Source organism: Hyla sarda, chromosome 7 (assembly GCF_029499605.1).
Source record: "Hyla sarda isolate aHylSar1 chromosome 7, aHylSar1.hap1, whole genome shotgun sequence".
NCBI lineage: Eukaryota > Metazoa > Chordata > Amphibia > Anura > Hylidae > Hyla > Hyla sarda.
Window position 1 is genome coordinate 227,721,597 of NC_079195.1, and position 23,799 is coordinate 227,745,395.

Genomic DNA, 23,799 nt, shown 5'->3' on the forward strand with positions numbered 1-23,799 from the left:
ATATAGAGGAGCAGGATCCTCTCTTCTGAGGGTGTACTATAGAGATATAGAGGAGCAGGATCCTCTCTTCTGAGGGTGTACTGTAGAGATATAGGGGAGCAGGATCATCTTTTCTGAGGGTGTACTATAGAGATATAGAGGAGCAGGATCTTCTCTTCTGAGGGTGTACTATAGAGATATAGAGGAGCAGGATCCTCTCTTCTGAGGGTGTACTATAGAGATATAGAGGAGCAGGATCCTCTCTTCTGAGGGTGTACTATAGAGATATAGATGAGTAGGATCCTCTCTTCTGAGGGTGTACTATAGAGATATAGGGGAGCAGGATCCTCTCTTCTGAGGGTGTACTATAGAGATATAGGGGAGCAGGCTCCTCTCTTCTTAGGGTGTACTATAGAGATATAGAGGAGCAGGATCCTCTCTTCTGAAGGTGTACTATAGAGATATAGGGGAGCAGGATCCTCTCTTCTGAGGGTGTACTATAGAGATATAGAGGAGCAGGATCCTGTCTTCTGAGGGTTTACTATAGAGATATAGAGGAGCAGGATCCTGTCTTCTGAGGGTGTACTATAGAGATATAGAGGAGCAGTATCCTCTCTTCTGAGTTTGTATTATAATGATATAGGGGAGCATGATTTGCTGTATATGGAGACATCATAGCAGATAGTCTTCACTCACCAGCTCAGAGACAAATGAAAACTGATATAAAGTTTGCAGAAAGGGAAATACTTTAAAATAAAATTTTTAAAGTATATATTGCCCAAAGTATATATTGCCCTAAAGTTGAGTCCACCCCTGAACCTGATGAGAAAATTATTGATTTGGGGGCAGAGTTGCTCTTTAAGTATAAGGAATACTATTAATTTCCTCCTTGTGCAGGTTACAACTCATATTCTGCCGGGCCTCCTGTGGGCTTCCGGAGACATTTCAGGTCTATGTAGTGTTGAGCGGCATAGGCCATATTCGAATTCGCGAATATTCGCGAATATATGGACGAATATTCGTCATATATTCGCGAATATTCGCATATTCGTTATATTTCCGTTTTATTTTCGCATATCCAGATTATCATGTGGAAATTAGCATATACAAAATCTACATTTGCGAAAATTCGTATATGCGAAAATTAGCATATGCTAATTTTCGTATATGCGAATTTTTGCATGGCAGTCTCACACAGTAGTATTACAGCCTTCTTTACACCACACAAGCTGGAAGCAGAGAGGGGTGATCACTGTGATGTGTACTGTGAAGAAAAAAAAAAAAAAAAAAAAAAAAAAAAAAACGAATATTCGTAATTACGAATATATAGCGCTATATTCGCGAAATTCGCGAATTCGCGAATATGCGATATTCGCGAATAATATTCGAATTGCGAATATTCGCGAGCAACACTAGGTCTATGTTCCTTTAAATTCCCCCATGGCTAAAACAATTACAGACGGAGCCCATGTTCTACAGAGCCTAACTAAGACCGCAGGATAAATGACAGGTTTGTTTTCTCCGGATCCCTTCTCCACCATCTACGGCCAATTATACTTTTTTTTTTCCCCATGAAGAATCCGCGGTGGTAGAACTCCGCGGCTGTAATGACTTATACAATCAGGGGAGCCCTAATAAGAAACAATGCTCAATAAAAATGAAGGATATGGAGAAAGTGGTCGTCACGTAATTACATATATTTTCAATTCAGTTGGAAACCTGAAATTGTTCCCCGGATATCGGACGGTCGCCGCCGCCACATTAGTTTTAATCAGTTATCTCTCCTGAAAAAGAAAAAAACTAGGAAAAGGTTTAAGTGGCGCCGTATATTAGACAGCAGAAGGGGAAGCGACAGATCCGGCGCCAGTCAGTCACCCATTATTATGGTGCACGCCGCGTATTAATCCGGATAACGAGAAGGTTATTATCAGTTTACAGCATAAATATTTGGTCATAAACATGAATGCGAGTCACAGATCAGGCGCCATAAACCACTAATATTGTAAATGTAGCCATGGAATCGTACGTGGAGACGTCATCGTAAACCAACATGTGGGTGCAGGGGAGTCCGGGGACTGCTGGGACCATTAACCCCCAATTATGGTGAATAACTCCCCCTACAGGCCATTATTATAACATTATGGTTTATTTCTATTGTAGCGTATTGTTTTGAGGTTTTGCTCAGTTTTTCTGTTGAATCTCGTATGATACATGGATCTATCTATCTATCTATCTCATATCTATCTATCTATGTATCTAATATCTATCTATCTCATATCTATCTCATATCTATCTATCTCATATCTATCTATCTATCTATCATCTATCTATCTCATATCTATCTATCTATCTATCTATCTATCTATCTATCTATCTATCTCATATCTATCTATCTCATATCTATCTATGTTATATCTATCTATCTATCTCATATCTATCTATGTTATATCTATCTATCTATCTCATATCTACTTATCTATCTCATATCTATCTATGCTATATCTATCTATCTATCTATCTATCTATCTTTCTTTCTTTACTTATCTCATATCTATCTGTCTGTATATAGTTTCTGCCCCTCTATTCCCACAGATATCCCTTTTCCTTCTAGTCCCCCAGATACCCCTCCCCCCTCCATTCCCCCCAGATACCCCTCTCCCCTCCATTCCCCCCAGATACCCCTGTCCTCTCTTTTCCCCCCAGATACCCCTCTCCATTCCCCCAGAAACCACTTTCACTTCTATTCTCCCCAGATATCCCTCTCCATTCCCCCAGATACCCCATCTATTCCCCCCAGATACCCCATCTCCCTTCTATTCACCCCAGATACCCCATCTCCCTTCTATTCCCTCCCCAGATACCCCATCTCCCTTCTATTCCCCCCAGATACCCCATCTCCCTTCTATTCCCCCCAGATACCCCATCTCCCTTCTATTCCCCCGAAATACCCCATCTCCCTTCCATTCCCCCCAGATACCCCATCTCCCTTCTATTCCCCCCAGATACCCCTCCATTTCCCCCCAGATACCCCTCTCCCCTCCATTTCCCCCCAGATACCCCTCTCCCCTCCATTTCCCCCCAGATACCCCTCTCCCCTCTATTTTCCCCCAGATACCCCTCTCCCCTCTATTCCCCCCAGATACCCCTCTCCCCTCTATTTCCCCAGATACCTCTCTCCCCTCTATTCCCCCAGATACCCCTCTCCCCTCTATTCCCCCTGATACCCCTCTATTCCCCCAGATACCCCTCTCCCCTCTATTTCCCCAGATACCTCTCTCCCCTCTATTCCCCCTGATACCCCTCTCCCCTCTATTCCCCCTGATACCCCTCTATTCCCCCAGATACCCCTCTCCCCTCTATTTCCCCCAGATACCCCTCTCCCCTCTATTCCCCCAGATACCCCTTTCCCCTCTATTTCCCCCAGATACCCCTCTCCCTCTATCCCCCCAGATACCCCTCTCCCTCTATTCCCCCCAGATACCCCTCTCCCCTCTATCCCCCCAGATACCCCTTTCCCCTCTATTCCCCCCAGATACCCCTCTCCCCTCCATTTCCCCCCAGATACCCCTCTCCCCTCCATTTCCCCCCAGATACCCCTCTCCCCTCTATTTCCCCCCAGATACCCCTCTCCCTCTATTCCCCCAGATACCCCTCTCCCCTCTATTCCCCCAGATACCCCTTTCCCCTCTATTCCCCCCAGATACCCCTCTCCCTCTATTCTCCCCAGATACCCCTCTCCCCTCTATCCCCCCGATACCCCTCTCCCTCTATTCCCCCAGTACATGTTTCACGTCCATTTACATCTGTTTTGTACCCGCACTGGAGGGACTTCATCTTCGGCCTCTGTATACAATTTTATTACGCATAATAACTCATTGTAAAAAAAACCACAGTTTCATTGAACCGAGAAAATGAAGCTGTTATTGGCCCAAACAAACAGAGTCGGGAGCGTAAAAGACTCTTAATAAGCGTCTGCGATGGTCGGGTATGAAGTGCTGACGCTGCAGGTTATATATTGCATCGGAATAGCCCGGCTTCATACAATTCTCCGTATTTTTATCCTCAAGAATAAAAAGCCCACAATGGCGCGGCCCGAGACAGGCCATGAAATACGAGCGTCTGCCTGCGACGAATCCCAAGTGTTTATAATGCAAACAGTATGAGTCAGGTCACGTGACTGCGCTTTAATTATCGGGGAAATTAAAAATGTTTGTATATACGGCGCCGACTAATAACCAGCAGGAAAGAATCAACACGACTGTTCTCCAATGAATAGAAGCGAATAATTACTGTGGGGAAACCCGCCATTACAGCCCCGGCAGCCGCCACCACTACCTCCCCCTATACATTGTATATAGGAGACACTCACAGTATACATGAGTCTCCCAATATGGTGCTCTATTTACAACAGGGGTCTCAAACTGTGGCCCTCCAGATGTTGCAAAACTTCAACTCCCAGCATGACAGACTTTTTTGCTCCCCTATATCTCTATAGCGCACCGTCAAAAGGAGCAGCAGCATGGAGGATATTATAGAGCAGAACTGAGCAGTGTAAGCTGTGAATTTAGCCCTGGGGGAGATAAAACACTTATTAGAGCTTTTAGCAGCTTTTCTGTGTGTCTCTTAATCTGGGTCACTAAACCTCTGGTCCCCATAGACTTCTATAGGCAGCTGTAATCTGATCCCTCAGTGAGCTAATCCATGTGGATTAATCATGAGTGGATTTCCAGCTGAATTTCAGCTTTTTATGATCTTCTAAAGCATTGGTCCTAAACTGTGGACCTCCAGATGTTGCAAAACTTTAACTCCCAGAAGTTTTGCAACATCAGGAGGGCCGCAGTTTGAGACCACTGATTTAGAGTGAACTCATAACCTTTTACAATAAGGACATAGTATGATCCCCTAATAGACTTTTATAAGAGGGTTTAGCTGCATCCACTAAAATAAGAAACAGGCGGCTGAAAAGAAGAATGATTCCTATTAGCCTATCAGTGGCAATTCTAATTATATAATATACTGTACACAGAAGAAGGGTGCATTGGTCACATGCTACTCCTAGCCAATAGTGTTGAGCACAAATATTCGCAATTCAAATATTTATTGCGAATTTAGCATATTCTCATATTCACGAATATGGCAAATATAGCACTATATATATATATATATATATATATATATATATATATATATATACACAATTACTAATATTCATTTTATTTCCCACAGAACACATCTCATCCCTCCCGGCTTCCAGCTTGTGGTCTAAAGAAGACTCCTATACTATTTACTGTATTAGACTGGAGAGCGAATTTTCGCAAATATGAGAATATGCGAATATCCTCATGTTCGCGAATATCGTCACTAAAGAATATTAGGAGATAGATAGATAGATGGATAGATAGAGAATATAGATAGATAGGTAGATAGTTATGCGCATGCGAAAATAACCGCGAATATATTGAATATGCGAATTTCGGGAATGTAGGACGAATATTCATCCATATATTCGCGAAATATCACAAATTCGAATATGGCATATGCCGCTCATCACTACTAGCCAATCACTGCAGGAAAAGTCCCAAGTCCAACCTTTCTTTATCCCAGGAGAAGAGCAGGACTTAAAGGGGTACTCTGAAGGGGAAAAAAAACAGTTTTTAAAGCAACTGGTGCTGGAAAGTTAAACAGATTTGTAAAATACTTCTATTTTAAAATCTTAACCCTTCCAGTACTTAGCTGCTGTATGATCCAGAGGAAGTTGTGCAGTTCTTTCCAGTCTGACCACAGTGCTCTCTGCTGACACCTCTGTCCATGTCAGGAACTGTCCAGAGCAGGAGCAAATCCCCATAGCAAACCTCTCCTGCTCTGGACAGTTCCTGACATGGTGTCAGCAGAGAGCACTGTGGTCAGACTGGAAAGAACTAAACAGCTTCCTGTGGAGCATACAGCAGCTGATAAGTACTGGAAGGATTAAGATTTTTAAATAGAAGTCATTTAAAAATCTGTTTAACTTTTTTTGATTTAAAAACTTTTTTTTCCTCTCAAGAGAACCCCTTGAAGTCTTCCTCTTCTCCTTGGATGAATAAAAAAAATTGGACTAGAGACTTCTTCTGCAGTGATTGGCTAGGAGTAGCATGTGACCAATGCACCCTTTTTCTGTGTACTGTATATGAATTTCTTTTAAACCCTATACACTCAGTAAGACCTCAGTGTATGCAATAAACAGGGTGCATAAACACAATGGTCATCTAACGAAATCTCCCCTATATCTCTCATCATCCGTCTTATTTATTTAGAATAATCGACTCTTTTGCGGCAGATTTTTCACGCAGGTTACCGGCTCAGGATTTATGGCTCCAGATTATTTTGTGGCCTCAATTTACCGCCGCTTTATTCCCTTAGTAAAATATATTTTATATCCAGACATCAAACCTATAAACAGTGAACCTTTGGAAGTTTCCTACAATAATTGCGACGTATTATCGACTCATTTCCATCCACTTATTTATTGCGCTTATTTCAGGCAAAATATTTTTCCAGGACTGTAATTTATGGTTTTCAATTTTTTCACAAATGGCTTCACTATTACTTCCAAGCACCTGGATGAGACTCATTTATATGCAATCAAAAATCATGGGGGGCACGTTCGGTCTCCTATACGTAGTCTAAATTTCATCAAATATAACTAATATACTGGAGTGACGTAGTTTGTCCTCATACAACCCCTTGGCGCTATTCCTTTATATACTGTACAGCAGTGGTCTGAAACTGTGGACTTCCAGCTGTTGCATGCTGGGAGTTATAGTTTTGCAACATCTGCATTTATCCAGCCAAACACGGGCAATGAAATAACAAACAGTTTTTAAAGGGGCACTCCGGGGGAACAAACCCATAGCCCATCCTTTCCCTCTCATCCTATTTAATTCTCCAAGTCACTGTCACTTACATACATGAACTGAGGGAATTACATCATCCAGCCATCCTCTGTGTCTCTGTCCCAGTCCCTCTCTGAAAGCAGCCCCCACCCTCCTGAGAGACACAGACCAGATGGTTTCTGCCCTGCACTGATGAGTCATCCTCCATTTAGTGCTAAGAACTGGGAGGTGTGTGTGTGGTCTTAGCCAATCAGACACTGAACTTCTTTCTGCTGCTCAAAGCAGGAGGGTGGGGGCTGCTCTCAGAGAGTGAGCTGTCTGTCAGAGCAGAGTTGCAATGATTGCTGGGAGATGTACGCAAGGGGAGGGAAGGATGGCAAAGAATATGAAGCAGCTAGAGAAGACAAACGGGGCCACAGGAGCCATGCATATCAGGCAGGATGGTTTACAGGGAACATATTCAGATATATATACTTCCCTGGAGAACCTTTTAAAGGGGTATTCCAGAATTTTTTTTAAATTTGACTATGCTACAGGGGCTGTAAAGTTAGTATAGTTCATAATATAGTATCTGCACCTGTGTGTGACGGTTTTCTCACAATTCTTCTGTGATTTTCACCCAAAGATTTATTTTTAACATCATACAAAATTATTTTTCCCAGGTTGCAATGCGGCCGAGACCTGACTCACTAGTCAGCTGATGACAGGGAGCCTGTCTGCTTCAATGGGTGGAGGGATCGCTTGGTGGGAGAGAGATCAATCTGCAACTAATGCAACATCTGTAGGCACCCTGATTGAAATCCACAGGTCTTTTGAATGGATGCAGCTCATTTATGTTTCAATGGGTGGGGTGGCTGATGTGTGGGAGGGAGGAAAATGGAATTGTGGGATTGGTAGGCAAAGAAGAAAACTCAAAAAGGAAATGCCAGTTCACAAAAAGATAGTCACAATGTTATGGTAATCTCACAACATAGCCACTTAGCCCCAAGACAAGTGCAGATCCTTCCTAAGCATGTCCATTACTGTCTGCCAGGTACGTACTAATATCAACTTATGGTGGAGAACCCCTTTAAAGTAAGCAATAGGGAGTCACTGTTTTAAAAGCAAACAAAAGAAATATAGAAGGAGATGGAGGTAACAGTCACTCTAGCCCACGCTACAACTTTAGTACTGGTTCTCTTCCCTGAGGAGGGTACATATTACAACTTACTTATGTTGGTGCTGCAATCACCACTGTAGGGTGCAGGTTCCTAAAGAAGTGTAGCAGGAGCAACCACTTGGTTTCTAAGCCAGGCCTGAAGCCCTGAAGCCCTGAATAACTCCACCACTCCTAATGCATGGGGTAACCCCTTATTCATAGCCAAAAATAGAGTATAAAAGCATAACAATGTTTTAAGACATTATAAAAATTGTACAGAATAACTTAAACTGCTATCCCAACCAACAACTTAAAGGGGTACTCCGGTGAAAACCTTTTTTTCTTTTAAATCAACTGGTGGCAGAAAGTTAAACATATTTGTAAATTACTTCTATTAAAAAATCTTAATCCTTCCAGTACTTATTAGCTGCTGAATGCTACAGAGGAAATTCCTTTCTTTTTGGAACACTGATGACATCATGAGCACAGTTCTCTCTGCTGACATCTCTGTCCATTTTAGCAACCATGCAGAGCAGATGCATGCTAAGCGCAGCATGGTGGCTCAGTGGTTAGCACTGCTGCCTTGCAGTGCTGGGGACTTGGGTTCAAATCCCACTAAGGACAACAATAAATAAAGCATTATTATTATAATAACGTCAGCAGAGAGAACTGTGCTCGTGATGTCATCAGAGAGCATTCCAAAAAGAAAAGAATTTCCTCTGTAGTATTCAGCAGCTAATAAGTACAGGAAGGATTTTTAATAAAAGTAATTTACAAATATGTTTGACTTTCTGCCACCAGTTGATTTAAAAGAAAAAAAGGTTTTCACCGGAGTACCCCTTTAAAATAAGACTAGAACAAGGCAATAGGGAGATACAAGAAAGACTTAGTCTTAGACTCACAGAGCATACACAATAATCCGCACTGAACTGCACAAATCAGGGATTTATAATGTTAATAAAATAAAAATCAACTCTAAACAATCCAGAGCTGGCAGACAAGATAACTGATCCAGAGTAAAGGATCAGCTGTGGAATAGGTGTATGGCAACTGCTCCAAGCGGACTAAGACAAATAAAAATGGCATTGTGTAGTACAAGGACGCGTTTCGGCATGGGAGCCTTCCTCAGCCGACAGCTGAGGAAGGCTCCCACGCCGAAACGCGTCCTTGTACTACACTATGGCATAATAAATCTTCACTGTGCATTACTGGTGAGTGCCGGGTATCATCTTTGTTCTACCTGTGGCTTTACCCTACCACGTACACCACCGCAGATTTCACGGAAGTGCCGACTTATCCCTATATTAGACAGAAAAATATTCCTCGTAGTAGACTCCCTCCCTGGGGGAGACTTGTTTTAGGCTCCTCCCACTAGATGAAAAATATATAGTTTGACTTCGTGTCTTAGAACGCGTCTTTGACGTAGAAATTTCCAGAATTGCGTCTGATTAATGAAATGATCCCGAAAGGTAAAATGAGGCGCGTATTACGGGTTTATGATGCAGGAAAAAGAGGGAAAATGAAAATTGGAATAAATAAATCAGCATTTCCCTGCACTTTCTACTATCTGGTTTGAGAAAAAGTAATTTATTTCCGTTCTCTATGAGAAACATAAAAAAAAAACCTCATCTCAGCGCCGAGCTGCCGCGGTGATTTATTCGGGGTCTGCAGCTAATACTGGCGGTATAGGAGATGGTGTGCGCTCGATATTCAGAAGATTCATTATTTTATTGGGGAAAAACAAACATGAAAAGATTCTTTAGGAAGATGCAAAGGACGGGCCCTCAATGTGTCTGGCCCCCGGGGCCCCATCTGAGCGGCAGAGTGAAAGGATTGAGCTCAAGTAAAAGGCAAATTCACGTATATGGTAAACCATTAAAGGGGTACTCCGCTGCCCCGGTGTTCGGAAAATGTTGTTCCGAAAGCTTGGAGCGGGCGGCAGGGGTTGTGACATCCCGGCCACGCCCCTTGTGATGTCACAACACACACCCTCAATGCAAGTCTATGGGAGGGGGCGTGGCAGTTGCCACACCCCCTCCCATAGACTTGCATTGAGGTGGTGTGGCATGATGGCACGTGACGCCATGACCCCTGCCACCCACACCCAGCGTCCCTAACGCTGTGTGCTGCACAGAGATCGTGGGGGTCCCCAGTAACAGTGTCCCCAGCGGCGGGACCCCCGCGATCAGACATCTTATCCGCTATCCTAACCAGATATCTAAGGTCAGAGTACCCCTCTAAGGGGGATTTGGTGTACAATGATCGACCAGGATTGCAACCACACATTGATGGCCGATGCTGAGAGTTATCTCTGATCTCTTCCCAAATCTTCTCTATCTAACATTTTATCCTCAATTTAGTTGGTTGACTTAAAGGGGTACTCCGCCCATAGACATTTTATCCTGTATCCAAAGGAGACTGTTTTTTTTCTGATTAGTCCTTTTTCCTCCGCTCAAATCCACCAAATTTTATGCTGAAGTATTTTCCAGGATAACCCCTTTAAATATGTTGGGATTTTTAAAAACTGTCAGGGACACGCCCCTTTTGTTGGGACCTTGTCCCCTTTCTCACGTGACCATGCCCTTTTTTTTTTTTTTTTCTTCAGGTTTTTTTTGTCGCAAATTGTGTTGCACACAATTTGGGCGCAAAACCTGAAAAAAATAAAAATAAATAAAGAGTCGTGATTACGTTAGTAAATAACCCCCCAATGTGTCATTTGTACTGAAAAGTTCACTGTGTAGAAACGGCAGCCCCCAAAATTTGCAGAGTGGCATGTTTTTTTAAATTTTTTTTCAATGTCTCCCCACGAATAATTTTTTATTGTTCCACTGTAAATTTGGTGGTAAAATGATGTCTTTACAAAGTACAATTTTTGGTGCAAAAATCAAGCTCTAATATGGGTCTGTAGGTGGAAGCTGAAGAAGTTATGGTGATTAGAAGATTAGGAGGAAAAAACGAAAGGGAAAATAGCTGCATCCCTAAAAGGGTTAAAGAGGTACTCCGCCGCTAGACATCTTATCCCCTATCTAAAGGATACGGGATAAGATGCCTGATCGCGGGGGTCCTGCCGCTGATCGTGACGGCGGTCACGCCCCCTCCCATAAACATGCATGGAGGGGGAGTGGCGTGATGTTACGAAGGGGGTGTGACATCACAACCACTGCCGCTGGTGCTGCACGCAGATACGTTGGATAGGATATAAGATGCCCAGTGGCGGAGTACCCCTTTAAAAGGGTACTCCAGTTTAGGAAAATCTATCCCCTATCCAAAGGTATTGAAAGAGCTTTATTTGTCATTCAGTCGTCATTACAAATCATACAATAAATTACAATCGCACAAAGCATGATGGTACAATATACAGCACAGGTTCCCTAAGCTATACACCGTACCACATGCTACACCAACACTCCGCTCCATCACTCGATATCGCAGAAACAAAGTCGATAAACAACAATATATTTCAGTCTGTGATCAGGGAGGGGCGGTAAGGGGGAGGGGCGGATCCCAGGGTCAAACTACTGGGCAAACGTATGGGGAGGTTGGGGCAGCAGAGGGGCGTTAATTCTCTTCTTCATCGACTTTCTTTTTCAGTGACTAAAACTAAATAAAAGTTATCATGAATAAAACTACAACTGAAATCTATTGCTGGCGCTCGTGTATCTCTGGCTCTCCCATAGAGATGCATGGAGGGGGCGTGTCGACCCCCGATCCTTGCATGAGGATGTATCTTTGAATAGATGAACTGTTTTAAGGATGCTATGTGGCTAGCCAGGAACCGCCTCATCTACAACTGGGAGGACATGTGGGTCGACACGCCCCCTCCATGCATCTCTATGGGAGAGCCAGAGATACACGAGCGCCAGCAATAGATTTCAGTTGTAGTTTTATTCATCATAAACTTTTATTTAGTTTTAGTCACTAAAAAAGTGTTGTTTACTAAAACTTGACATAAAGTCTTTACATAGAAGACAGTGAAGGACGGATTGTAATCATTACGGAGTGAGGGCGGCAAACGGGAGAATCATTCACTAAACTGAGTCACAATGTAACAATGTAAACTGCTGAGAGCGCAACATTTACCGCAACAAAGAAAACTTCTACACAATAGAGAGAAAACTAAGGGGGAAAAAAACACTACTGTAAGTGCTGAATCCTGAGATTTACACAATATCAGATCCTGGATGACGATCGGAACATTATAATTATTACCTAATACCGAATGTGAGGGACAAATATCATAGGTAGGAAATGATGTCACCGACTATAACAGGACAGAAGATCCCAACCTGGGGTACAGAGGCCGAACAAGATAACATAGTATTTATATAGTATTATTGAGCACGATCAGTCAGAATCCTTTACATTAATCTAGTATACTGTTGTGTATAGGAGCAGTATTATATTCTTGTATATAGGACAGTATTATAGTAGTTATATTCTTGTATATAGGAGCAGTATTATAGTAATTATATTCTTGTATATAGGAGCAGTATTATAGTAGTTATATTCTTGTATATAGGAGCAGTATTATAGTAGATATATTCTTGTATATAGGAGCAGTATTATAGTAGTTATATTCTTGTATATAGGACAGTATTATAGTAGTTATATTCTTGTATATAGGAGCAGTATTACAGTAATTATATTCTTGTATATAGGAGCAGTATTATAGTAGTTATATTCTTGTATATAGGAGCAGTATTATAGTAGATATATTCTTGTATATAGGAGCAGTATTATAGTAGTTAGATTCTTGTATATAGGAGCAGTATTATAGTAGATATATTCTTGGATATAGGAGCAGTATTATAGTAGTTATATTCTTGTATATAGGATCAGTGTTATAGTAGTTATATTCTTGTATATAGGAGCAGTATTATAGTAGTTATATTCTTGTATATAGGAGCAGTATTATAGTAGTTATATTCTTGTATATAGGAGCAGTATTATAGTAGTTATATTCTTGTATATAGGAGCAGTATTATAGTAGTTATATTCTTGTATATAGGAGCAGTATTATAGTAGTTATATTCTTGTATATAGGGGGGGCAGTATTATAGTAGTTATATTCTTGTATATAGGAGCAGTATTATAGTAGTTATATTCTTGTATATAGGAGCAGTATTATAGTAGATATATTCTTGTATATAGGAGCAGTATTATAGTAGTTAGATTCTTGTATATAGGAGCAGTATTATAGTAGATATATTCTTGGATATAGGAGCAGTATTATAGTAGTTATATTCTTGTATATAGGATCAGTGTTATAGTAGTTATATTCTTGTATATAGGAGCAGTATTATAGTAGTTATATTCTTGTATATAGGAGCAGTATTATAGTAGATATATTCTTGTATATAGGAGCAGTATTATAGTAGTTATATCCTTGTATATAGGAGCAGTATTATAGTAGATATATTCTTGTATATAGGAGCAGTATTATAGTAGTTAGATTCTTGTATATAGGAGCAGTATTATAGTAGATATATTCTTGGATATAGGAGCAGTATTATAGTAGTTATATTCTTGTATATAGGATCAGTGTTATAGTAGTTATATTCTTGTATATAGGAGCAGTATTATAGTAGTCATATTCTTGTATATAGGAGCAGTATTATAGTAGTTATATTCTTGTATATAGGAGCAGTATTATAGTAGTTATATTCTTGTATATAGGAGCAGTATTATAGTAGTTATATACTTGTATATAGGAGCAGCATTATAGTAGTTATATTCTTGTATATAGGAGGCAGTATTATAGTAGTTATATTCTTGTATATAGGGGCAGTATTATAGTAGTTATATTCTTGTATATAGAAGCAGTATTATAGTAGTTATATTCTTGTATATAGGGGCAGTATTATAGTAGTTATATTCTTGTATATAGGGGCAGTATTATAGTAGTTATATACTTGTATATAGGAGCAGCATTATAGTAGTTATATTCTTGTATATAGGAGCAGTATTATAGTAGATATATTCTTGTATATAGGAGCAGTATTATAGTAGTTAGATTCTTGTATATAGGAGCAGTATTATAGTAGATATATTCTTGTATATAGAAGCAGTATTATAGTAGTTATATTCTTGTATATAGGGGCAGTATTATAGTAGTTATATTCTTGTATATAGAAGCAGTATTATAGTAGTTATATTCTTGTATATAGGGGCAGTATTATAGTAGTTATATTCTTGTATATAGGGGCAGTATTATAGTAGTTATATTCTTGTATATAGGAGCAGTATTATAGTAGTTATATTCTTGTATATAGGAGCAGCATTATAGTAGTTATATTCTTATATATAGGAGCAGTATTATAGTAGTTATATTCTTGTATATAGGAGCAGTATTATAGTAGTTATATTCTTGTATATAAGAGCAGTATTATTGTAGTTATTTTCTTGTATATAGGAGAAGTATTATAGTAGTTATATTCTTGTATATAAGAGCAGTATTATAGTAGTTATATTCTTGTATATAGGAGCAGTATTATAGTAGTTATATTCCTTTACATAGATTCTTTTCTTTATGTCTATATTATATGGCAATTTTTTTGCAGTGAAATTAGTTTTCTTTTTTTGAAATCCAGACATACTCATACTTGTACTTGCCTCTGGCGGTGTCATGGACTGTCTTTTCAATTAAGAAGATTTTCTTCCCCATTGATGTTACTTTAAGTCTTTCCATGAACAATATCTGTATGAACATGAAATAATCACCTATAATAATAATTATAATAACTGAGGTGAAGCTCAGCAGTCATCGTGCACATTGCATGCTGGGTATGAGCAGCGGTATTATGCTGTTCTATAAGAAGCCATAAAGTCACATGTCGTATTAGGAATATCGCTGGGGACCCGGAGTGAGATGGAAAGTCCTACGTGTTACCACAAAAGAATTAAAATTAAAGGGTCACTTACTAGACTTGAAACACGAAAATGCAATCTAGTAAAATCCCTGGACGTATTCAGAACAGCAAAGTGCAGACTCCAGATTCTGCCCATTATTCTGGTGAACGGACAAGCAGGACGTTGCGTGCCGAGCGCCGCCGCCGCAGTTATTCTCCAGTGATTCGATACATCGTGTTTCTGCAGCCGTACATCCTATTTACATTGTTGTGACATTGGTTATTAGGCCCACAATAGATTTACAGGTTCCAGGATATATTTATTTATTCTCCTTTTAATAGAGATCAGCCCCTCCCCCGGAGACATAAAGTGCAGGTCCGTGTTTATGGCGAGTGACTGCGTCCGGGCCCAATCAATCAATGTCATCCAAATGGCCCCAGATTACAGTCCAGGATACTATGTATATTAATAATGTTTGCGAAGACGAGCGGGAGAAGAATCAGTCTGCAGATATCCATCTCATATCTGTCTATGTCATATCTATCTATCTATCTATCTCATATCTATCTCATATCTATCTATCTCATATCTATCTATCTATCTATCTCATATCTATCTATCTATCTATCTATCTATCTCATATCTATCTCATATTCATCTCATATCTATCTCATATCTATCTCATATCTATCTATCTATCTATCTATCTCATATCTATCTCATATTCATCTCATATCTATCTCATATCTATCTCATATCTATCTATCTATCTCATATCTATCTCATATTCATCTCATATCTATCTCATATCCATCTCATATCTATCCATCTATCTCATATCTATCTCATATCTCACATCTATCTATCTCATATCTCATATCTATCTATCTCATATCTCATATCTATCTATCTCATATCTATCCATCTCATATCTATCTATCTATCTCATATCCATCTCATATCTATCTCATATTCATCTCATATCTATCTCATATCCATCTCATATCTATCCATCTATCTCATATCTATCCATCTATCTCATATCTATCTATCGCATATCTATCTATCTCATATCTATCTATCTCATATCTACCTCATATCTACCTATCTCATATCTATCTATCTCTCTCTCTCATATCTATCCATCTCATATCTCATATCTATCTATCTCATATCTCATATCTATCTATCTCATATCTATCCATCTCATATCTATCTATCTATCTCATATCTATCTATCTCATATCGATCTATCTCATATCTATCTATCTATCTCATATCTATCTCATATCTATCTATCTATCTATCTCATATCTATCTATCTCATATCTATCTATCTCATATCTATCTATCTATCTCATATCTATCTCATATCTATCTATCTATCCATCTATCTATCTCATATGTATCTATCCATCTCATATCTATCTATCTCATATCTATCTCATATCTATCTATCTATCTCATATCTATCTATCTATCTATCTATCTCATATCTATCTATCTTATGTCTATCTGTGGAGTCCACGGGTTGCTAGTAGAAATACCTGATCACTTCGTGACACCAGGGCACTGTTATCCCATACACAGTCTGAGGTTGGAGACATCTTCTCCTGGGCCACACACAGGGAGTAAATGAACCCACCGACGTCAGGTTACAGATAACTGTCTTTTCTGAGCTGGTGCAGATGGTAATACACAGACAACTGGCTTTTGGTGAGAGAGTGCAGCATAACCCCTTGGGAGCCCTGTTGCCTTACTGGGACTTGTGGTGTTTACACCAAACAGAATTATACTGACCTGTAAGACGGGTAGATGAATCCTGGTAGCTAGAGTCCTGTCAAGGTACTGAAGCCTTCTCCGCAGTGGCATGAACTTCCACCGTGCAAGTAATCCTTGCAGGATGACCAGAGGGATTAGATTTGAGCAAGGCCTCTCCTCAGAGCACACGACACACAGCACACCTGAAACCACACTGTAGCTCAGCTTACACTGAAGTGAGGTAACCCCTCCCCCACTACACTATACAGGGGAAACTTTAGGGGCTCCCATTGGCAGGCAGGGTCACATGGGGTTCACTGTTCTCATTTAAAGGTACAGTAACATGGAAAAACATATTTGTATATATATATATATATATATATATATATATATATATATAAAACAAGAATATAATTTGGAAAAATATATATTAGTTTGCAATAGAATACACTCATAATTAATATAACATCAAGTCCTTTGGTGGGCCCAACACCTTGTGCTGCCAAGCTGCTCGAGACAGTCCAAAGCCACAGGACAGCTATTGGTGCTGGGACAACACATATCTATCTATTTTTTTCTATCATTTCCTTTTAAGGGGTACTCCGGTGGAAAGCAATTTATTTCAAATCAACGGGTGCCAGAAAGTTTAACAAATTTGTAAATGACTTCCATTAAAAAATGTTAATCCTTCCAGTACTTATCAGCTGCTGTATGGTCCACAGGAAGTTGTGTAGTTATTTTCAGTCTGACCACAGTGCTCTCTGCTGCCACCTCTGCCCATGTCAGGAACTGTCCAGAGAAGGAGAGGTTTGCCATGGGGATTTTCTCCTGCTCTGGACAGTTCCTGACATGGACAGAGGTGTCAGCAGAGAGCACTATGGTCAGACTGGAAAGAACTACACAACTTCCTATGAAGCATACAGCAGCTGATAAGTACTGGAAGAATTAAGATTTTTTAATAGAAGTCATTTACAAATATGTTTCACTTTCTGGAGCCAGTTGATATGAAAAAATTGTTTTCCACTGGAGTACCCCTTTAACAGAGGTGGGGAAGACTTTTTTCACACTGTTCTTGTACTTTGCTTGTTTTTCTCACTGTCTTACTAGAGTTTTTTTTTTTATGCGGTTAGCAACATGGTGGCAGGGAATTACTACTACCATACGCCATGATTCTTTGTGTAAAGATATAAAGATAGGGGCAATAATAGAAAGCCCTGAGTATTACGGTGGATTGAAGATGCTGCCCTCATGCCACCATATGAGGGACGAGTCGTAGACCCTTCATAATTCACCAGGTTTCATGCACTTTTTGATGAAAGTTGCTGAAAGTCAGATGCTGGGACCTAAGGGCTGGGCCATGGCCATTTTCTAAAGGCAGAAATTGTCACTGAACCAGTTCTGTGACATAAAGAGAGGCTGACAATGGGTCCGGACTGCTGGGGAGCTGTAGCTATGGGTGTTGATGTGGTGGACCGGCACTGACAGGAGCGGCAGAAGAGAACTTCATCACATTCTGAGAAATGGATTTTATGTTGAAAAACAAAAGGCAGCAATAGAGAGATTAAGAGCGTTACATGAAGGGTTTGATTATCTGTCTTAGATATCTTCTAGAATAGACAGTGTTAAAGTAATCTCTGTGAGAAGACAAGAAGCAGGCAAGATGGAGAGAAGATAATGGGTGAAGAACATGTAATGGGCAAGATGGAGAGAAGATAGTGGGTGAAGAACGTAGAATGGGCAAGATGGAGAGAAGATAGTGGGTGAAGAACATGTAATGGGCAGGATCGAGAAGAGATAGTGGGTGGAGAACGTAGAATGGACAAGATGGAGAGAAGATAGTGGGTGAAGAACGTAGAATGGGCAAGATGGAGAGAAGATAGTGGGTGAAGAACATGTAATGGGCAGGATCGAGAAGAGATAGTGGGTGGAGAACGTAGAATGGACAAGATGGAGAGAAGATAGTGGGTGAAGAACATGGAGAGAAGATAGTGGGTGAAGATAGTGGGTGAAGATAGTGGGTGAAGAACGTAGAGTGGGCAAGATGGAGAGAAGATAGTGGGTGAAGAACATGTAATGGGCAGGATCGAGAAGAGATAGTGGGTGGAGAACGTAGAATGGACAAGATGGAGAGAAGATAGTGGGTGAAGAACGTAGAATGGGCAAGATGGAGAGAAGATAGTGGGTGAAGAACATGTAATGGGCAAGATGGAGAAGAGATAGTGGGTGAAGAACATAGAATGGACAAGATGTAGAGGAGATAGTGGGTGAAGAACGTAGAATGGACAAGTTGGAGAGAAGATAGTGGGTGAAGAACGTAGAATGGGCAAGATGGAGAGAAGATAGTGGGTGAAGAACATGTAATGGGCAAGATGGAGAGAAGATAGTGGGTGAAGAACATGTAATGGGCAAGATGGAGAGAAGATAGTGGGTGAAGAACATGTAAGGGGCAGGATCGAGAAGAGATAGTGGGTGGAGAACGTAGAATGGACAAGATGGAGAGAAGATAGTGGGTGAAGAACGTAGAATGAACAAGATGGAGAGAAGATAGTGGGTGAAGAACGTAGAATGGACAAGATGGAGAGAAGATAGTGGGAGAAGAACGTAGAATGGGCAAGATGGAGAGAAGATAGTGGGCGAAGACCATGTAATGGGCAGGATCGAGAAGAGATAGTGGGTGGAGAACGTAGAATGGACAAGATGGAGAGAAGATAGTGGGTGAAGAACATAGAATGGGCAAGATGGAGAAGAGATAGTGGGTGAAGAACATAGAATGGACAAGATGTAGAGGAGATAGTGGGTGAAGAACGTAGAATGGACAAGTTGGAGAGAAGATAGTGGGTGAAGAACGTAGAATGGGCAAGATGGAGAGAAGATAGTGGGTGAAGAACATGTAATGGGCAAGATGGAGATAAGATAGTGGGTGAAGAACATGTAATGGGCAAGATGGAGAGAAGATAGTGGGTGAAGAACATGTAAGGGGCAGGATCGAGAAGAGATAGTGGGTGGAGAACGTAGAATGGACAAGATGGAGAGAAGATAGTGGGTGAAGAACATAGAATGAACAAGATGGAGAGAAGATAGTGGGTGAAGAACGTAGAATGGACAAGATGGAGAGAAGATAGTGGGAGAAGAACGTAGAATGGGCAAGATGGAGAGAAGATAGTGGGCGAAGACCATGTAATGGGCAGGATCGAGAAGAGATAGTGGGTGGAGAACGTAGAATGGACAAGATGGAGAGAAGATAGTGGGTGAAGTACATAGAATGGGCAAGTTGGAGAAGAGATAGTGGGTGAAGAACATAGAATGGACAAGATGTAGAGGAGATAGTGGGTGAAGAACGTAGAATGGACAAGTTGGAGAGAAGATAGTGGGTGAAGAACGTAGAATGGGCAAGATGGAGAGAAGATAGTGGGTGAAGAACATGTAATGGGCAAGATGGAGAGAAGATAGTGGGTGAAGAACATGTAATGGGCAAGATGGAGAGAAGATAGTGGGTGAAGAACATGTAAGGGGCAGGATCGAGAAGAGATAGTGGGTGGAGAACGTAGAATGGACAAGATGGAGAGAAGATAGTGGGTGAAGAACGTAGAATGAACAAGATGGAGAGAAGATAGTGGGTGAAGAACGTAGAATGGACAAGATGGAGAGAAGATAGTGGGAGAAGAACATAGAATGGACAAGATGGAGAGGAGATAGTGGGTGAAGAACGTAGAATGGACAAGATGGAGAGGAGATAGTGGGTGAAGAACATGTAATGGGCAAGATGGAGAAGAGATAGTGGGTGGAGAACGTAGAATGGACAAGATGGAGAAGAGATAGTGGGTAAAGAACGTAGAATGGACAAGATGGAGAAGAGATAGTGGGTGGAGAACGTAGAATGGACAAGATGGAGAGAAGATAGTGGGTGAAGAACATGGAGAGAAGATAGTGGGTGAAGATAGTGGGTGAAGATAGTGGGTGAAGAACGTAGAGTGGGCAAGATGGAGAGAAGATAGTGGGTGAAGAACATGTAATGGGCAGGATCGAGAAGAGATAGTGGGTGGAGAACGTAGAATGGGCAAGATGGAGATGAGATAGTGGGTGAAGAATGTAGAATGGACAAGATGGAGAAGAGATAGTGGGGTGGAAAAGAAGTAGCAGGCAGGATGTAGAGGAGATAGATGGTGGACAGCAGGGAGCAGGCAGGATGGAGATGAGATCGATGATGAAGAGCAAGAAGCAGGGAGGATGTAGAGAAATAGAGGTTATAGGTCAAGGTAGGTTGGAGTACGTCTGGGAGTAAGGCTGGAAAGGAAGAAACTCATGGGGGGAGATTTATCAAAACCTGTGTAGAGGAAGAGCGGTGCAGTTGCCCATGGCAACCAATCAGATCGCTTCTTTCATTTTTCACAGGTCTCTTTAAAAATGAAAGAAGCAATCTGATTGGTTGCCATGGGCAACTGCACTACTCTTCCTCTACACAGGTTTTGATAAATCTCCCCCATGGAGATAAAGGAAAAAGCTGAGTTTAGTGAATACCATTTTATCAAAAAAAAAATACTTGCTGGATATTGGTAAGATATAGGTATAATGAAAGATGAGGTGTATCTAGGTTGGGTGGGGGAGGGGCACTGTAGTAAAATAGAGAATAGTGAGATAACATTAGAACATTAGATTGGACGGTGAGTATAATGGAGAAGACAATGTAGGGATTAAATAAAGATATGATCAGTAATAGACCAGAAGGTGAAGAAGGATCAGGCCGGGCGGGATTCAATAAAACAAGAGGCCTGGAGGCAGAAGATCTGGGATCAGACGACATCCATCCCCTCCTGTATACAGAAGAATATCAGGATTTTGTCACAATATAAATGAATATCGGGACAGGTGTTTATTTCCTCCTCATCCCTTATATTTGTAGAGAATTAGAATACAGATCGTGTGTGGCGGACGAGCGCCCGTGTTATCTGTATCGCACGTCACCCCGGGATCCATTAGCCGCTCTTTCTTCCTCACATTATTTTTATATATTCGCGGAGAATTCATTTTCATCGTTAGAAGGAATAAGTGAAAATTGCGCAAAGCGGGTTAATGCGAGTGGAGATTACGGAGGCTTTGTGACGGCTGCCAGGCTGGTTAAAACACCGGCGCCATTGGAAAAAAAGGAACATAATACATGTGGGCTATTCAGCGTGGCATAATACCGAACAGTTACTTGATACAATTACCGTATGGTTCCCTCTTGTATAGTTACACTTGAAATATCCCACAGTCACCAGGCGCGGAACTTGTAAAGCTGCAAATTATAAGATGAAAAGAGCAAAATAATACATCTCCAGATCTTTATGTGGGAAGCGGAATTGCTAATTACCGATATTTGTTACAGGCCGCGTTTCTGCGCTCGTTTCGGCGTGGACCTCCAAACATGGCATTATACACTTAGGACGCGGGGGATCTTTGTTCCTCAATTAATAAGAAGTTCTTGTTATTTCTGGAAACACGTTTAACAAGCAACATTTTGCAACTTTGTATCCGCTTCTTGTGACGTCTCCTTTTGGCTTTGGATAAAATTCATATATAGCAACATTACTCGGGGGATCTGCACATTCTGCAGGGGCCGACCTAGACACCTGAGGGGCCCCAGGCAAGAACGGTATTTGGGCCCCTTTCTCTACAATCACAGGGCGCTAATCTTGTCTTAGAGCGCCCCCTTATGTTCCTCCGACAATGAACTGTAAGTAAATGTGAGATGAAGTGATTCAAAGCTATATCAATTTGTTCTGAATTTCTGACGAAATATGGAGTTAGGGGAATACAACGTTTTTGGGATTCATTTAGGATCAAAGGTTAAGGAAGTGTTTCCCAACCAGTGTGCCTCCAGCTGTTGCAAAACTACAACTCCAGGCATACTTGGACATCCTTAGGGCAGTGTTTCCCAACAGTGTGCCTCCAGCTGTTGCTAAACTGCAACTCCCAGTATGCTACAGAAGAAATTCTTTTCTTTTTGAATTTCTTTTTTTGTCTTGTCCACAGTGCTCTCTGCTGACACCTCTGTCCATGTCAGGAACTGTCCAGAGCGGGAGAAAATCCTCATAGCAAACCTATGCTGCTCTGGGCAGTTTCTGACATGGAGAGAGGTGTCAGCAGAGAGCACTGTGGACAAGACAAAAAAGAAATTCAAAAAGAAAAGAATTTCCTCTGTAGCATACAGCTGCTAATAAGTACTGGAAGGATAAAGATTTTTTAATGGAAGTAATTTACAAATCTGTATAACATTTGGGCACCAGTTCATTTTAACACATTTATTTTTCCACCGGAGTACCCCTTTAAGGACAGGAGCATGCGTTTTATTTTTTTTTGTCAGTTGAAGTGTTTGGATATAAGGAGAATAATGGAAAAAACCGGGGGGGGGGGGGGGGGGGGGGGGGGTTACAGAATGGGAGTTGTAGTACCTGCAGCAGCATAAACACTAGAATTATTTTATACTGTTCCACGTCTTGCTGTGAAATGAATGTGGAGAATTATAGTAAAACAGAAACTAAAGTTTGGGGAAAAATTAATATGTAATTTACTGCAAGAAGCTGAAGCCAAGAAAAAGCTGGACTTACCCATTTGCGCTCGGTGAATGTTCCTTGTGGGACTTATTGGGGGGGAATTTATGAATTTAGTTACCGGAGAACATTTCAAGCCATTGTAGCTTCTATCGTCTCCCATCTGTAGCCTGATGTACGGAGATAGAAGCTAATAACAATAACATTATATGGTCTCTATCTGCTGGACTAATCCATTGTCAGGGTCAAGGGCAGCCAGAATGTTCTTCCCTCTCCTATTGTCATGTAGAGGGGAAAGCTGATCAAAAAATATAAGGAATTAATCAATATGATGCTTGTCTATTGTCGTATGCTAGAAAACATATTTTTTTTAAATCAAATGGTGCCAGAAAGTTAAAGGAAAACTGTCACTTATTTTCTCCCGCACTATCCACAGGTACAGGTGGATAGTGCGGGATACGATGATTAAAATGAGCCCTACCTTGCACGGATCTGCGCCACCGTTCTCCCGCAATTGTAGTTTTATTATCTGTTGAAATCTTCCTGTAACTGGCACGGGCGGAGCTTCGGCGCTTAACTGGCACTGACGTCAGTGCCGCTTATGAATATTCATCCCCCCTGCCCCCAGTTAGGAGCGGCAAAGAGAGGGAGAACTGGAGGGAGGGGGGAT